At 43.9% G+C, this 18400-nt stretch overlaps 1 protein-coding gene across 2 annotated transcripts in view; it reads right to left on the bottom strand.

Annotated features, from left to right (window-relative positions):
- The window catches only part of Slc44a5 (solute carrier family 44 member 5), a 241959-nt gene that overhangs the window by 55400 nt on the left and 168159 nt on the right, over positions 1-18400 (bottom strand). The window lies entirely within an intron of this gene.

Below are 18400 nucleotides of genomic sequence, written 5' to 3'. Positions count from 1 at the left end.
CCGGTGGAGCAGCACACAGACCCGTCAGCAGTTACATGGGTGTGGGGATTCCATCAGCAAGTTCTCTGAGCTCCTTCCTTCTCTTGGAGCCTCTTGTTGGCACTATAAGACACGGGCAGAGTTATCTCCTTGGCCCTTGAATGATTCTTAAACGTCTAATTTGAAATGTAATTTAAGTAGTTTGGTCACATGCTTTTATTTTTCATGCTTTCCCAACACACGGTCTAAAACAATGTGTCCTTTCTCCATGTCTTCCCCACTTGTATTTTCTTGGCGCAAGTGTTTTATAAAGAGGACTGACCACGTTAACTATCTCTGAGAAGCAGAGTTATATGTGCTCTAACACTGACACGTGCAGCTGAAAATGTTTCCAGACTCTACTCTTTCCAGAACCACACAAAATAGATGCCATCAGATTAGATTTAGAAAGAATGTGGTTCAGAGAGACTCACTAATTAGCTAAGTCAGGATTAGAATTCAACCAATGGATATGCAAGGCACGTAAGGCTTTCTGTTTTCTTTACTTTAATATTTATTTTCTGTGTGTGTGTTGCCTGTGTGTGTATCTGTCCACCACTTGTGTACCCACTGTCCATGGAGGCCAGAAGAGGATGTTGGATCCTCTGGAACTAAAACCATAAATGGCTGTGAGCTGTCATGTGGGTACAGAGACTCAAACCCCAGTCCTCTGAAGGTTCATCCAGTGTTCTTGACTACTGAACCATCTCCCCAGCCCTGACACCCAAGGTCTTCAAAATAAAGTGTTCCCTATTTCCAGTATGATGTTGTGTTCCACTTTCAATGGCTTAAAAGTTAGAGCTATCATGAAAGCGAGCAATTCTGCTGCTTCTTAGTTGGAAACAATTATGAATCTATTATGAAAAAAAAAAAACCCAAAACCATCTAGGCAGTCATTGTGAAGCTTGTAATCCCAGCCCTCAGGAAGATGAGGCAGGGGAACCATGATCTTAAGGCAGTCTTGGTTGTATGGCAGATATTGCTTAGAAAAAAGAAAATAAAACACCAACAGCTTATGTGACAGGATTAAAATTTGTACAAGAGAATTTTCAAAAACAGAATATTTTGATTTGGAGGCATGTGGGTACACTCACGCTTTAGCGCAGGTGAGATGTGCGGGCATCTTTGTATGTATTTGTGTCAGTGTGTCTGCTTGTATATCCGTGTGTGTCTGTGTGTGCTCATGTATGTACTTTCGGTGATTACAGCTATTTTCTGTAATCGCCTACTATTTCATTACTCACTTCTGCCTCTTCCCCCATATTCTCTTCAGGGAAAAAATACAGAGCTTAGAAAGTTTCTTGGAATTTTTTTTGAACAAAATATAAAATACAGCTTGTGTAAAATGGTTTGGGTCAAGGAATACAGCAGCCGCTTCTGCCTCTACAAGCTTTGAGGCTTATCTTTGTTCCTGACTTTTGATCTCAGGACAGCAACCACCATGCCTGTGTTCTACAGGAAGTGAGGTGGGTTTAAAATCAAGTATTTCATTTGGATAATTTTAAAAAAAGTAACTCCAAGACAAATATTAAAATAAGTGGTTTGCAGAATCTCTGTCTGAGTGATTCTGAGCCATATCTGAGCTGGAGGGCAGTCCTGGGTACCTTTTCCTCAGGTGGGCTCCTCTTCCCGTTACGGCAAATGCTAAGATCCACTGGAAAAATTAAGAAGTGGGTTGCGTCCCATGGGGTCCCCAAGTGAAAACTGACGGAGAAATAGGCCCAACTCTCTTCATTACTTCCCTCCTATCAAAGTCACAATTTCCCAAAACAAGGCTCACACACTGTCCATCAGAAAGACTCTAAAAACACTATTCAGACTGAGGATCTTCGACATGAAAGCATCGTCAAGATAAATTAGCAAAGTACTTTGCTCCCTTGTATCTATTCCGAATACAAGAATGGGATCCCAATTACACACGCACTTACAAATTTCTCTCCCTTACGTATCTAAACTATGACTATGGTCCAAGCATGGCCACCCGAACTTAAAGCATTCGGAGCTTCCTGTGATTTCCCATTTTCTCAGCAGCTTTTACATTCAACTGGCAAGTTCTCTTGACTTCCTCTCTGATCTGGCTTTCACCCACCTCCCACTTGCTGGTTTTGTTGCCTGGAGTGCATCGAGGTTCTCTTATCCTCTCTTCAAACCATTGCCCTGGTCTCTTAATTGAGTTCCTGCTTTTCAGTCTCTGCCTCTGCTAAACTGTTCTGTAATCAAATGCCATCGGGACACACGACATCATTTTCTCTCACAACTGGAGCCAGGCCACCACCTCACTTCCTGAATGCCATTTCATGCTAACTTGCAGGTCCCCTCCTTGTCGAGCCCCACATCCTCTTTCCAGGCCCGTCTTCCCCAGTTCCTTCTCAACATGCTTCCATTGACAAACTCACATGTGTCCAGTTTATTGTCCATTGTCCACAGTCAGAGCTTTCTGCTCCTGGGTAACTGCATGCCCCATTGGGCACAAGGCAGTTTGTTTCCACCTGTGGGGCTGGAGAGCCCACCAAGAATGCTCATTTATTCCCCCAAAGTGTGTGAGTTTGAGCTACCCCAGTAATAAAACCTCGTTCTCTAAGCTGCTCAACATGTGACCTTTCCTGAAGCATTTGATGTGACGAGAGACTCCAGACCTGTGGACTGTGCACCTCACATCTACTCTCCTACCATAACACAGGCCAGAGTGGAGGGGAGGGGTGTGCTTTCCACCAGCAGAGCTGGTGCCCCCTTGCTCATGTGCAGTCACTGAGCTGTGCGTGACTTTTACTTTATTCATCTGTTTTGGGAAAGGGTGTCACTATGTAGCCCCAGTTGGTCTGGAATTTGCCTCGGATTCTTGAACCTCTGCCTCCTTCTACTGGGTTTCCCATCCTTATGTTTTAAAAACCCAGATAGAGCCTGGCATGGAAGTACACACCTGTAAATCATAGCCCTGGAGGAGCAGAAGCAGGAAATTATGAGTTTGAGGCTAGCCTGGGCTCTGTAGAAAGATCTTGTCTAACAAAAAAAACAAACAAAAAAATAAAACAAAACAAAACAAAAAAACCCAAATCACAGTATCACATTTGTGACATAAAAAATAGACAAAATTCAAATTTTAGTATCCATAAGTATGAATTTTTTAAAAAACAAATATTCATTTACATGCTCATAGTCTGTGGTCAATTTTGTGTTAAAATGGCCGATTTTGATGATTGTATGAGAAGTCACCCAACCTACAAAATCAAAAATATTTATTTCCTGAACCTTATAGAAAAAGAGTGCTGAACTCTGACCCCAAACATGGAGGCCTCTGAAGCAGCATTCAGCAGAAGACCGGATAAGCTACACACACACATACACACACACACACATGCACAAACACACATGCACAAACACACATACATACACATGAACGCACACATGCATGTACACACATGCATTCACACACACGTACATGCATGCACTTACACACAGAGGCACACACATACATACATATGCACACACATGCACAAACACACATACATACACATGAACACACACATGCATGCACCCACACACACATGCACACACACATAGATACACACATTCTGACTGGTGGACCAGTGATAAGTAGACTCTGTTGACCATTCAGGTTCTGTGTTTAGAAGTTTGGATTCGATTTTCTTTTCTTCTGACTCAACACAGTGAGTAAGGTGCCCAGAAAGAGTTGTTTGGGTCAAGTTCACACATGCCACCAGTAAAGGGAAAATCACCAACCAAACCAAGTCCCAGGTGGCGATGGAGCTTTATTTGCCCAGCGCACATCCCAGCTGCAGGCTGCTTTCATTTTCCAATGCCTGTCACTCAGCTTCCCGTCTGGGGACAGCTTTCTATTCTCATCCTGAAACTGATTCATTTTTTTGGGTTTCTTTCTTTGTGGCAGGTGGAATTTCAATATCATCCACCCTGAACGGTCATTAATAAGAAGCATTAGTGTGAGCACGGAAGCTCCGAGACTCATTCTTCTCTGACAGATCACCTGTCAGTGTCTAACGAGTCAGCTGAGGGGCTGCCCCTCCCCAGTCGGTGACTCCAGCGAGGCTGCATCTATGACCAGCATGGAAGGGCTGCGTCTCTGTGCCTCTGCTGCGCTGGAATGACATCGTACGGAAGGATGCCGCTAACTTGTCTCTTACCCCACATGCTCTCAACACAAATGTCAGCTCCTAGGTTGGGGTAACAGCTGGTCGATAACGTGTTGGCCATGAAAATAGTGCATGTTCTGGAGGACCAGGCATGCTAGCCTGTGATTGTAATCTCAGTACTAGGAGGCAGGGCGGAGGCAGGGCGGAGGCAGGGAAGTCTCCCAGGCTCCCTGGACAGCAAGTTCTAAGCCAATGAGAGATCCTGTCTGACAACTCAAGGTGGATGGCATATGAGTAATGCCTAAGCTTCACCGAGATCTGAGTCACCAACTCTAGAATGTGGTGTGAGTGGCACATGTCACCCCCTCCTTGGGGGAGGTTGTGGAGCCTCTGGGACTGCAGTGTAGCTGACAGACGTGGGAAGCTTAGGGTAAGCATCCACCTTTGCTTCCTGGTGGGGGCCTAATCTAAACAAGCCCTGTGCTGCCTTGGACTAGGCCACTCCAGCCCTAATGACTCTCCTATCACCATGGGCTGTGCCCTCTGTGGGCCTATTAAGCCTCTCCTTCCTGAAATTGTTTCTGTAACAAAGTAACTGCAAACACAAGTTAGAAGTACTTTCTCTCTCTCTCTCTCCTTTCCATGACTGATAGAAACTCTGGTGGTTTTGGGAGGGGAGCGAGCTCCCAGGGCTCCTTACTGTGTGAAGACTGAATCTGTGTACCCTTGTTTCTTGCTTACTAGAAACACTGCCTAATCACTGATACTCTGTTACAGTAGGCTGCTTCCCATCACTTGTACGTGTGTGTGTGTGTGTATGTGAGAGAGAGAGACAGAGACAGAGACAGAGAGACAGAGAGAGAGACAGAGAGAGAGAGACAGAGAGAGAGGTATAAATATTCTGAGTTTTCATACATTGAACCCACGCAAGACAGGTCTTATCAACAATCAGTCATGAAAGGCAGAGGAGCTCACCGGGTGCTACCTTTACCACTAAGCTACTGCTACTGAGATGCTTGGGTAGGGAGACTGTGAACCCACTGCTAAGACTACCAGCTCCAATGTACAGCTCCCAACTCCTGGTCACACCGATGGTCCTGGCTAAACTCCTGGTCACACCGATGGTCCTGGCTAAACTCCTAGTCACACAGATGGCCCTGGTTAAACTCTTGGTCACACAGATGGCCCTGTCTAAACTCATGGTCACACAGATGGCCCTGGCTAAACTCCCGGTAACACAGATGGTCCTGGTTAAACTCCTGGTCACATAGATGGCCCTTGTTAAACTCCCAGTCACATAGAGGGCCTGGTTAAACTCCTGGCCATACAGATGCTCCTGGTTAAACTCCTGATCACACAGATGGCCCTGGTTATAACTCCTGGTCACATAGATGATCCTGGTTAAACTCCTGGTCACATAGAGGGCCCTGTTTAAACTTCTGGTCACATAGAGGGCCTGGTTAAAAGCCTGGTCACACAGATGGTCCTGGTTAAATTCCTTGTCACACAGATGGTTCTGGTTAAACTCCTGGTCACACAGAATAGTCCTGGTTAAACTCCTGGCCATACAGATGGCCCTGGTTAAACTCCTGGTCACACAGACGACTACGGTAAACTCACAATCATAGTACAAACCAGACAGACATGGATGCAGAAGAGCGATTTGTGCAGCATGGTGGTGGGCAAGTAAGGAAGGAAGTGGGGCCGAGATCGAGCAGTGTGTGCTACAGACACGTCTGAAAAGGTTTGGAACAAATTCTTAAAATGACTGGAAACGTTCTAGAATATTTGGAAGAATTTCACTTATTAAAATCAGGGACTTAATTGGGGAGGCCATTTATTATGTCAATGTGCATTTCCAAGTATTTGAGAGCAACTGGCTTTCAAATTGCAACATTTTGTATCAAAGGCCCCATTTGCCTTCCAAAGGAGTGCCAGCACCCTATTGAGAGAAGAGTACTTGCTTTGTAGGGTTAATATGTTAATGAACTTGAAGCTGTTGTTGAAAATAAAATATAACAAATAACTCAAACTCCTATGGAACGAGGATGACACTGGCAATGTCACACAGGTCAAATAAGATTGCTGGGGCTGCATCTGTTCTAGTTAGTTCTGAATAATTGTGTCTTAAAACCGTCTGTATTATCCATGATTAATTTTCTACTCTATTTTCCTTGCATTTGAGTTTCTACTATCTTGAGAAAACAGCTTTAGCTGGCCATGATTTATATTTTCTATTTGTCAAGGGAAATAACGCCTATTCTTTTACCTAGAGCTCAAGTGATGCTTCTATAAGTATGCCTTTTGTTTAAAACGGAGTAGCATTAGATATAGTTGGTCTTCATGTACGATTCATCATTTTTATAAATTTTGTACTACATTCCAAGTAGTCGGAAATAACTTTGTAAACTGATGTCATAGTGAGAGCCAGATTGAACACGGTGGTTTACACACCTGTAAACTGATGTCATAGTGAAAACCACATTGAACACGGTGGCTCATACACCTGTAAACTGATGTTATAGTGAAAGCCAGATTGAACACCGTGGCTCACACACCTGTAATCCCAGCAGTTTGGAGGCAGAGGCAAAAGGATTTCCACAAGTTTGAATCTAGTCTGGGGTACATAATGGTAAATGTCTCAAAAAAAAAAAAAACCAAAGGAAAGAAAAGGAAATCAAGGTGAAAGGCAGACCCTAGACTTTACTCATCTTACAACTGGCACTACGGACCAAAAATTCAACACAAGCAAGGTGTGAGATAGCCTTGGACAGCCTGGATCTTTCTCCAAAGTTATCAGTACCTGTTATGGAGAATTCTCAGCTGTTTAAAATGCTATTATTGAAGTAGTGGAGCTGGGTTGGCTCTCTCAAGTCCCCAGCACCTAAGTGGAAAGTCCTGCATGGCTGCATGCACACAGCTGCCACCTCAGTACTGTGACAGCCACAGACAGGAGGACCACTGCGGGCTCCTGCCCACCAGCCCAGCTCCGGGTGACAGCCACAGACAGAAGGACCACTGCGGGCTTCTGCCCACCAGCCCAGCTCCGGGTGACAGCCACAGACAGAAGGACCACTGCGGGCTCCTGCCCACCAGCCCAGCTCCAGGTGACAGCCACAGACAGAAGGACCACTGCGGGCTCCTACCCACCAGCCCAGCTCCAGGTGAGGTCCTCTAGAGAGTAATGATGCAGGCGATGGAGCGGGACATCCCCACCAGCTGGTGTGTGCAAAGGTGCAAGGCCACCTACATACACCTTGCACGCACACATATGGACACAAAAGAGAAAGAAATGCCTACATATTTGGAGTAGATTATCACTCTATAGATACACAGAGTAGGAGAGCAAAAAATTATATTGAAACAGCAATGCACTTCTGAGCATTATCACACCTGGAGGAGCTATGACAACGCTAAGGAACACTAGAAACCCTGGTGGACATCAGAGTGTTTTCACACTGAGAGATAAGATTCAGTTTGGAAGATTAGGTTGGCAATGAAACAGCTTTATTTGTAAAGCAATTTTATATTTACATTGAGGTGTCCACTAAATGGAAAAAACTACATCTTAAGTGATTGCTATAGACTACACAAACAGATGGAGGTAGTGGCTTTCTCAAGGAGGGAAACTGAAATAGTAAGGGAGAATTATGACAGCAAAGGCCATCAGATGGCCATGAACCACAGTGCGGTTACTAGGAACAGACCTCTGAACCTCTGGAAGAGCAGCCAGTTCTCTTTAACTGCTGAGCCATCTCTCCAGACCCAAGAGAACTATTTTTAATCTATCTATTTGTGCCTTTTAAATTGAATACTGATTTCTCATATTGACAAATTAAGAGCAATTTTAAAATACAAATTCATGTATTGATTTTGCACCCCTTAGAAATATAAATAACCTCAGATATTAAGATGAACACAGGGTGACTTCTCAGCTTCATGGAAATGACACTCTCAGATTGCGAGGGATAAAGCCGCTAGGGATGAGTCCTCGGGAGAGCACCTTGCTGGGATTAGAGAGCTACTTAGTCGTTGTCATTGAAAATCTGAACTCAGTCATTAGAAATCTAATTAGATTTTAAATTAGTTCAGAAGATTTTTGAGGAGCAATGGGAGTACAATAACAAGGGGAGGTCAGAGGAAACTTGGAGTCAGTTCCCTCCTTCCGCCGTGTGAGGCGTGGGGGTTGAACTCAGATCGTTAGACTTAGCGGCAGTCACCTCCACCCACTGAGCCATCTCACTACCCTGCTGTTAGTAGTGTAAACCACCGTGAGTGTGCTGGATCATTTCTGGTCACAGGAGGGCTTGTTCGTACTTGGATGGGAGGCCAACTGTAACTTAAACCACACAAGTAGGAAACAGGTTTTCTGTATAAAACACTGTTTGCAAAACTCAAGATGTCATTGTTTTTTACCGCTGAGTAGTACTCTAAAGTGTATATGTGCCACACCTTCTTTATCCATTCTTCTATTGAGGGGTACCTAGGATGTTTCCAGGTCCTGGCTATTACAAATAGTGCTGCTATGAACATAGTTGAACAAATGCTTTTGTAGTATGATTGGGCATCTCTTGGGTATATTCCCAAGAGTGGAATTGCTGGATCCTGAGGTAGGTTGACTCCCAGTTTCCTGAGAAATCGCCACACTGATTTCCAAAGTGGTTGCACAAGTTTGCATTCCCACCAACAATGGATGAGTGTTCCCCTTACTCCACATCCTCTCCAGCATAGGCTATCATTGGTGTTTTTTATTTTAGCTATTCTGACAGGTGTAAGATGGTATCTCAAAGTTGTTTTGGTTTGCATTTCCCTGATCGCTAAGGAGGTTGAGCATGACCTTAAGTGTCTTTTGGCCATTTGAACTTCTTCTGTTGAGAATTCTCTGTTCAGTTCAATACCCCATTTTTTAATTGGGTTAATTAGAATTTTCATGTCCAGTTTCTTGAGTTCTTCATATATTTTGGAGATCAGACCTTTGTCTGATGCGGGGTTGGTGAAGATCTAGGGATGGATGCTGAGAAAGGCCAATTACCAAATGTCTCACAAAGCCCAGAGAGGGAACTTAAGCAGCCATTATGAGAACCAGATCGATGGCTGAGTGTGCAAAATCCCTGCTACACCATAAGGTTCCAAGTTTGAATCCCCAGCACCCATGACAAAAGCCGGATGTGGCAGGCATGTGTCTGTAGTCTCTGCGCTGGGGAGATGGACACACGAAAACCCCATGAGCTCACTAGACAGTGGTCTAGCCAAATCAGTGAGTGCCAGGTTTAGTGAGATACCCTGCCTGAAAAAACAACGTAAAGAAATGCAGCACACACAACGCCTGTCTGTGCTACCATACAGTTCGTGAGCTTCGGGCATACAATGACACACACACACACACACACACACACAGAAACGGACCTCCAGTCACTGGTAAGAAGCCCCTTATTCAATAGCACCATGGAGGCTTATATACCCTACAGTCAGGTGGGCCAACAGGTGAAGACCTTATCCTCTGATCCTCAAGGCAAGGCAACACGTGCTCGTGAAGAAGAGCTGGTAAACAACTTTGACACAGCCTTTAGTAACTCAAATCAGAAGGAAAGTAAAGATCTCTAGCAGGGAAGAGCAGCTGGAGGCCAGGACTCCAAATGGTCCCAACAAAGAATCAAGAGAGACATGACATTGATATGTGGCCGCCACACCAATGTGTAAGGATGCATGTATGCCCCCCATGTTCATACCACACATACTAAAACTATGTTTTCTTCTAACAATTTTCAGTTTACCCAAATGGGTTATGCAAAGAGAATGTGTGGTTTACTCTATTATGAAGTATTTATGTTTTTATAAGATTAATCTAGGAAAGCTGAAGAATTCAAGGTAAGTCAGACTTCTGCTTATTTCCCTAAAACAGTTTATTCTGGACCTTGTACCAATAACAGAGAAATACCAAGTTGTTGGAACTTACAGTTGAATAATTTCATATTTTAAATTCAATTGTTTATATAGTCCTTGATGCTCATTTTCAAGGGAATGGAATTTGAAATTTAAATGAAGTCATTGTATATACCAATGCAGTCATCATAGGCTGCATAGTGAGATAGTCACATAGTTTTTGGTCATTAGACACAAAACATCACAAACAATACCAGTCTCTTCCATTTCAGCATTAGACACTGGAATAGCAGCTAAATAACAACTCTGGAAGTCTGTAAGACATTTATACTTAATTTTGTTCAATAATGGTTCTGATTCCCATAAAAAAACACTGCCACCAAACACACATGAGGTCCAGTTCCTATTCCATGTTCTCCTTCCACCAAACACACAGGAGGTCCAGTTCCTATCCCATGCTCTCCTTACATTTTGCAGTATGTCTATGAAGTACCTGTATTTTCTGAGCCATCCCTAGATGGGGGTCCTTCCTCCTCAGGGCTTCATAAGAACTCCCAGCAGGTGTTTTCAATGGTGGTTTAAAATACATCTGTCTTTTGCTACTCTGGTGAGAAGGCTATGTACATGTGTGTGTATGTGTGTGCGTGACACACATAGGGGTACAGTTATGTGGATGTGTGAGTATATATGTGTGTGTAGCTATGTGTATGTGTGTATGCATATGTTTGCAGTTATATGCATGTATGTGTGTGGTTATGTGCATGTATGTGCACACATTGTGCATATGCATGTGTGCAGTTATGTGAATGTGTGTACACATGTGTGCAGCTATGTGCATTGTGTAGCTATGTGCATGTGTGCGTAGTTACATGCATGTGTGTGCTATGAGTGAGTGTGCAGTTATGTGCATGTGTGTGCAGCATGAATAATAAAAACCCAAAGACAGATAATGGGATTCAAACTGAAGATCAGAAAAGCAAAACAGCCAAGCCACTAGAAAAGTCTTACCTCTACCAAGGCTGGGTGACTGCAGATTGAGCTCTAAGCCTCTGTCTCCCCACATCTTATATTGCCCTCTAGTTCTGGGATTAAAGGCATGTGACTCCCTAGTATTGGGAAAGATCCATCTGCCTCTATCTCCCAAGTCCTGGGATTAAAGGTGTGTGTCACCATTGCCTGACCTCTAGTGGCTTAGTTTTGCACTATGATCTTCAGGAAAGCTTTATCTATTAAAACATAAATAAAATATCATTATATGTGTGTGCATGCATATGTGTGCAGTGATAGGCATGTATGTACATGCATGTATATGCAGTTACATGCATGTGTGTACATGCACATGTGTGTGCACGTACTGTGTGGTTGTGTGTGCATACACATGTATGCATTTATATGCATGTGTGTGCATGCACGTGTATGAATTATGTGCATGTGTGTGCATGCAAATGTGTGTGGTTATGTGCATGTGTGGCATACACAAGCACAAAACAGGAGTGAAGCATGCCTAGACTATCAAGAAGAAAAAGGAAAAGCAAGAAAAGTACAATCCTAGCTCTTCTAAACTGCAATTTGATGATTTTAGAAAAGCACGTGAAGATAAAAAGGCTATCATAAAAAATAAGGACATCTTTCCATCCATTTGCACTCAAAATTCGAGAAGTCATTGTTTTTTACCGCTGAGTAGTACTCTAATATGTATATATTCCACACTTTCTTCATCCATTCCTCCATTGAAGGGCATCTAGGTTGTTTCCAGGTTTTGGCTATTACAAACAATGCTGCTATGAACATAGTTGAACAGATACTTTTGTCATTTGATGGGGCATCTCTTGGGTATATTCCCAATAGTGGTATTACTGGATCTTGGGGTAGGTTGATCCCAAATTTCCTGAGAAATCGCCACACTGATTTCCAAAGTGGTTGCACACGTTTGCATTCCCATCAGCAATGAATGAGTGTGCCCCTTTCTCCACAACCTCTCCAGCAAAGGCTATCATTGCTGTTTTTGATTTTAGCCATTCTGACAGGTGTAAGATGGTATCTCAAAGTTGTTTTAATTTGCATTTCCCTTATCGCTAAGGAGGTTGAGCATGACCTTAAGTGTCTTTTGGCCATTTGAATTTCTTCTGTTGAGAATTCTCTGTTCAGATCAGTGCCCCATTTTTATCCCAGACCCAAAAAGAGGAACATGGGATGTACTCACTCATAATCGGTTTCTAGCCATAAATAAAGGACATTGAGCATATAATTTGTGATCCTAGAGAAGTTAAATAAGAAAGTGAACCCAAAGAAAATCATATAGTCATCTGCCTGGAGAGGGGAAGTAGACAAGATTGCAGGGCAAAAACTGGGAACTTACGGGTGAGGTGGCAAGGGGCAAAGGGGAAATGGGATGAGAAACATGAGAAGGGGAGGATGGGAGGAGCTCGGGGGATTAGGATGGTTGGGATATAGGAAGGGAGGATACGGGAGCAGCGAAGTATATATCCTAACTAAGAGAGCCACCTTAGGGTTGGCAAGAAACTTGACTCTAGAGGGGTTAGCAGGTGTCCAGGGAGATGTCCCCAGCTGGTACCTTGGGCAACTAAGGAGAGGGAACCTGAAATGACCCTATCCTATACTGATGAATATCTTGCATATCACCTTAGAACCTTCATCTGGCGATGGATCGAGGTAGAGACAGAGTCTCAGTTTGGAGCAACGGTCTGAGCTCTTAAGGTCCAAATGAGGAGCAGAAGGAGGGAGAACATGAGCAAGGAAACCAGGACCACGAGGGATGCACCCACCCACTATGACAGTGGAACTGATTTATTGTGAGCCCACCAAGGCCAGCTGGTCTGGGTCTGAATAAGCATGGGTTGAAACTGGACTCTCTGAGCATGGCGGACAATGAAGGCTGATGAGAAGCCAAGGACAATGGCACTAGGTTTCGATCCTAATACATGAACTGGCTTTGTGGGTGCTTAGCCTGTTTAGATGCTCACCTTCCTGGACATAGATAGAAGACCTTCGTCTTCCCGCAGGGCAGAGAATTTGGACTGCTCTTCAGTATCGAGAGGGAGGGGGAATGGTGTGAGGGGAGGAGAAGAGGAGTGGGGATAGGGGGAAGGGAGTGGGGGGAGGGGGCAATATTTGGGAGGAGGGGAGGGAAATGGGAAACGGGGAGAAGGTGGAAATTTTAATTAAAAAAGAATAAAATAAAAAAAATAAGGACATCTTAAAGCACAGGCATAAATCCATACACTACACATAAGGAGACTGTAGACAAAGCAGAGGAGACGCCATTGTGATGAGACAGGTTGTGCTAGCGACCTGGGCCGGAGTGGGCCTGGGACAGTGAACTCCACGGGAGCAGCAGATCCATACTAGGGGCTGGGGAGATGGCCCCATCAATAAATTTTTACCGCACAAGCAAGAAGACCTAAGTTTGAATTCTCAGTACCCAGACCAAAATGAAACAAAACAAAATAAAAAAAAAAAAAAACCTGGGTATGATGTCACATGCCTATAGCCCCAGCACTAAAGAAGAGATAGGACAACACTGAGAGATGGATAGCCAGCCAATCTAGCTAAATTCGGGAGCTCCAGGTCTAGTGAGAGACTCTGTCTCAATAGCTAGGACAGAGAGCAATAGAGAAAGACACCCAGCAGCGCCCTCTGGCTTCCACAGGCTCTCTCTCTCAGAGAGAGAGAGAGAGAGAGAGAGACTCTCTACCATATTTTTTCTGGGAGGGAGGCAGGGTTTCTCACTGAAGCTGGAGTTCACCATTTCAGCTAGGCTGGCTGGGCCCTGGCCCTGGGGTCCACCTGTCTCCTGTCCCACAGCACTGTGATTACAGGGGCACATCTAGATTTTTATGTGAGTGTTAAGAACTCAGGCCTGCACACTTGTGCATATAGATTATTTTCAAGGAAAATAATCGCTAAGAAACCCTAAGATAATTTCTAATAATATTTCAATCGAAATTATTTTCACTATACTAAACACGGTGGACACGAACAAACTTCCTCACAGACAGCGCACAGAGGACCTGGAGGATCAAATGCTCCCATCAGCAGAGCCTCTTTCTAAGCATCCTGGGTGACTCAGTCAGCTTTCATCTCCCGAAAGTCGCATGGCTGGCATTTTACAAATCTGTTGAATTAGTGGGTAAGAGGAGCCCAAGAAGAACATAAATGAAAGAGATAACATCTGTATTTTAAAGGCTGGATGTCTCGTGTGACTAGAATGGTGGATCTTTCAAGTCAGAATATTATACATTTCAAACGCATGATCTTAGAACAAGAGGCTGCGCTGTAATTCTTCCATCATTTCCGATACCGCAGCGGCGACACTTAGCTGACTTATCCCTGAACGAGGAGAACGCTCAGCAGGGAGGGAGAGATGTGAGAGACCCAGGACCAAGTCTTGGACTTAGGAAAGACTTAAACTAGAACTAGGGGACAGACCTTACTCCAGCCTTCCCCACACACAACACACACAACAAAATTTTACTTTGGCAAGCATATTTCACTAGAAGCAAGATAATCTGGTTATTTTATCCAAGTACAGATCACTAAGCCGTGTGAAAATGTAGTTCTAAAGCATCACAGATAGATTTTGGATAGTGATATGTAGCTTCAGTTCCCTGATTTTCAGGACAAACAAACCCCAGGTAGGGTAAAAAGACAGCTCTAATGCCAGGTTAGCCCATATTGTCCCCTGGCTTTCAGTGTTGAGTCCTAATGCCAGGTTAACCCGCATTGTCCCTGGCCTTCAGTGTTGAGCTGTCACTCCTGGCTCACTCTTCAGTATCCTATTCTATGCTCCACTTTTAGCCCAGGGCACATGGTCAGGGCCAGCCTTTGTGGCACCCTCTTGCAAGGTCTCCACAGCATTACTGGCACCTGTCAGATGTGGGGAGATGATCTCTGTGGTACCATGATGAGCAGAGCCTGTGCCCTGTACTTCAGCACCAATATTCAAAGTTAATCCAGCCTTCTCCATTGCAAACACCCATCTCTATTTCAGACCAGCGGCACCCCATGCCACGTCCTACAGTCTTTCCACATCTACAGATCTGCAGACTCCACAGGTGTGGGCTTCACTGTCAAAAGCACATCAAAATATCAAATAAGAAAACCCACGCACCAGTCTGGCCCAGCTGACATTTAAAAGCGAAGTTGGTAAACGATGCCCCAGGTTGGTTTTTATTTAGCTTCATTTCATATGATGCCGTACAGACTCCCTTGTGCTCTGAGATATGTTAATATTTGCACAAAACAGAAATACAATCTTTCCTTTCCTCCCTGTCCCTGGTCTCTGGACGAACACATTCTATGAATACATGAGTAGCAGATGGGAGTCGGCCTTTGTCATAGATGCCAGATCACCTCAGATGGCAGAAAATCTTACAAACAGAATTCTAGGCTGATAGACATTTGCTGAATTGTGTGCAAAGCTTCTGCAGCTCAACTTTGTTTGCAGCATGAACACAAACAAAACCCTACTGCTCAGAAAATTAAAGTCTTTTAATTATAAATTTATTTTAACCATCTAAAAATGGTAAAGGAATCAGATCTTGGCCCTAGGACCTGCTAATTTATCTCTGGAACCATCTTCTGTAGATGTGGAAGCTACGGCGTCACTCCTGCCTCTCTGCTACGGCCTCACTGCAGAGACAAGGGTGTGTGCACCCGGCTCTAGTGAGGGGTTATCTAGGTCAGATTTCTGAAGTGTTTCTGTTAGGAAGCTGTCTTATATGGGAGGACCCAGCCCACCGTGGGCAGCAGCGCTCTTGGGTCTGGGTCAATGGATGGTGAGGAGAGAAAACAAGCTGAGCTCTAGACACACATGCATTGACTCTCTGCCTGCTCTTACCTGTGGATTTAAGATTTATTTATTATTCGTGTGTGTGTGTACATGTGCCTGCATGCATTTGTGTGCACTGTGTGCATGCAGGTGCCAGCATAGGACATAAGAAGGCATAGGATACCCTGGAACTGGAGTGACAGGCAGGTGTGAGCCAGCATATAGGTGCTGGGAACACAATCCAGGTCCTCTGCTGGAGCAGTAAGAACTATTCTTATACATGTACTCTAAAAGCATGCATGGTATGAACAATTCAGTGAGTTTTCCCAATTTGAAGTTCAACATTTTCTTCCTTCATTCTTAACAGCTATGTCTGTCCTTAATCAATTTCTTAGGTACATAGTTCCATTGCCCAGGCTGTATCAGGCTCAGTTTTATCAGGAACGATACTTCCACAAGAAACTTAATTCAAACCTCCCTCACTTGTGATTTGATCTTTAAGTTACTGACAATAACATCCTTTTTGGGGGGGTTAGGTTGTTTTTTTTTTGTTTTTTTTTGTTTTTTTTTTTTTTTTTTTTGAGACAGGGTTTCTCTGTATCTTTGGAGCCTGTCCTGGAACTAGCTCTTGTAGACCAGGCTGGTCTCGAACTCACAGAGATCCGCCTGCCTCTGCCTCCCAAGTGCTGGGATTAAAGGTGTGCGCCACCACTCAGCCTAACATCCGATATTTAGTATGGCTGTGAGTAATAAGTGAATAGATACTGTGCAGTGCGACCTTAACCTCATTTACTGCATCATTAAGCCCCGCATGATCTATGATTGCTACATATAGGCTTAATTCTAATATGATTGCTACATGTAGGCTTAATTCTACATGACTGACAGAACACTCAGCAGCCTAGGAGACAATCTAAAAGCACTCAGCAAACAGGAAAAAAAAAAAGCAATTCATGGTGGTTTTGCTTGCTTTTGTATTTCTGAGGTAACACTCAGTTTATAACACATCATGGTGCATCCTTTCCTCTTTCTCCACCAAGGGCAGAAATACGAATTCCCTCTTATGACCTGCTTACTGTGCAGCAATGCACAAAACTTAGTGATGCACTGAAACCCACAGCATCAGACATACTAGAAATTATTACATCCTAAAAATAAAGAACTCACAATGTATACTCTAGAGATTGCAAGTCTATTTCACCAGACATTAAATCTGTTTTTACAGCCCATTTACTTGAGTGCCCTTTCCTGTTCTCCCACCCTCAGGTGGCATCTGTCAACCATTGATGGTGAGGTGTGTTTCCTGGAAGAAGGAAAAGGCTGGATCCTGTTTTGTGATCCAACCTGCTGGGCTGGTCTTTTACTCGGAACTCCACTGAAAAGATGTGTGTCATTCTGTCAGCTTGGGGATGTTTTTAGATCTCCTGATTTCCCGGCCTTGCTTCCTGTGACCTCTTGGCTGTGTTTTGCCTCTCCAGACTGAAGCACTCACTGTAGAGCTAGCTGGTTCATCTAGAAAGTTTATACTTCTCTTTTAATTTTAGTGATTTTTCTGGGTATAATAGTTTGGGTGGAAGACAGTATTTTAAAACTTGAACACAGCTTTCCAGTCCCTTTTGTTTATCCAAGTTCCTGTTAAGCAATCAGGTGTCCTTCTGATGGGCCTGCCTTTCTAAGTGACTTGTCTGTTTTCTCTTGCAACTATCAATGCCCCTTCTTCATTCTGTGCTTTTGAGGTTTTGTGCATAATATAGCGTAGAGAGTTTCTCTGCTGGTCCTATCTAGTTGGCGCTCTGTAGTCTCTTATATCCCAGGCTTCTCTGTCTCTGGCTGTGGAATTTTTTCTTCTATAATTTTAATGAAATATATCCTATGCCTTTGGTGTGGTGTTCTTTTTCTGTGATCCTCATCTGAAGGTTAGGTCATCTCACAGTGCCTCAGAGCTCTCTCGTGTGTTGGAACCATTTGGAGTCCTGGCCTCCAGCTACTCTGCCATGCTAGAGATCTTTGCTTTCCTTCTGATTTGAGTTACTGAAAACTGTAAAAGTTGTTTACCAGCTCTGCTTAGCACGTGTTGCCTTGGCCTTGAGGATCAGAGGATAAGGTTTTCACCTGTTGGCCCACCTGACTGTAGGGTATATAAGCCTCCGTGGTGCTATTGAATAAAGGGCTTCTTACCAGTGACTAGAGGTTCATGTCTCTGTCTGTCTGTGTGTCTCTGTATGTTTCAACCTCCAGCCCCTTGCCTGAAGCTTGTGAACTGTATGGTAGCTCATAGAGCGCAGACAGGCGGTGTGCGCGGCATCTCGTGTTCTGTTTATGGCTTTTTATAGATTTATCATGACTTTTTCTGAGTAATGTGATTCTTCTACCCCATCTTCTAGCTCGATGTTCCACCGGGCAGGCTTTCCAATGAGGTTTTTATTTAGGTAGCTGGGCTTAAATACTTCCGGTATCATTTAAGTTTGACTTTCTTCACTAATTCAATCTCTCCATTGAATTCTATTCCCATATTTTGTGTTGAGATTTAACACTTCATCCCCTCTTTGCCTTTGTCTTTTTGGAGTTGTTAGAACATAATTTTAATCATTATTTTGAG

The sequence above is a fragment of the Chionomys nivalis genome, chromosome 18 (assembly GCF_950005125.1).
Source record: "Chionomys nivalis chromosome 18, mChiNiv1.1, whole genome shotgun sequence".
In the NCBI taxonomy this organism is placed as follows: domain Eukaryota; kingdom Metazoa; phylum Chordata; class Mammalia; order Rodentia; family Cricetidae; genus Chionomys; species Chionomys nivalis.
Note: the sequence above shows the minus strand (reverse complement) of the source record. Positions and strands in the feature narration are given on the sequence as shown.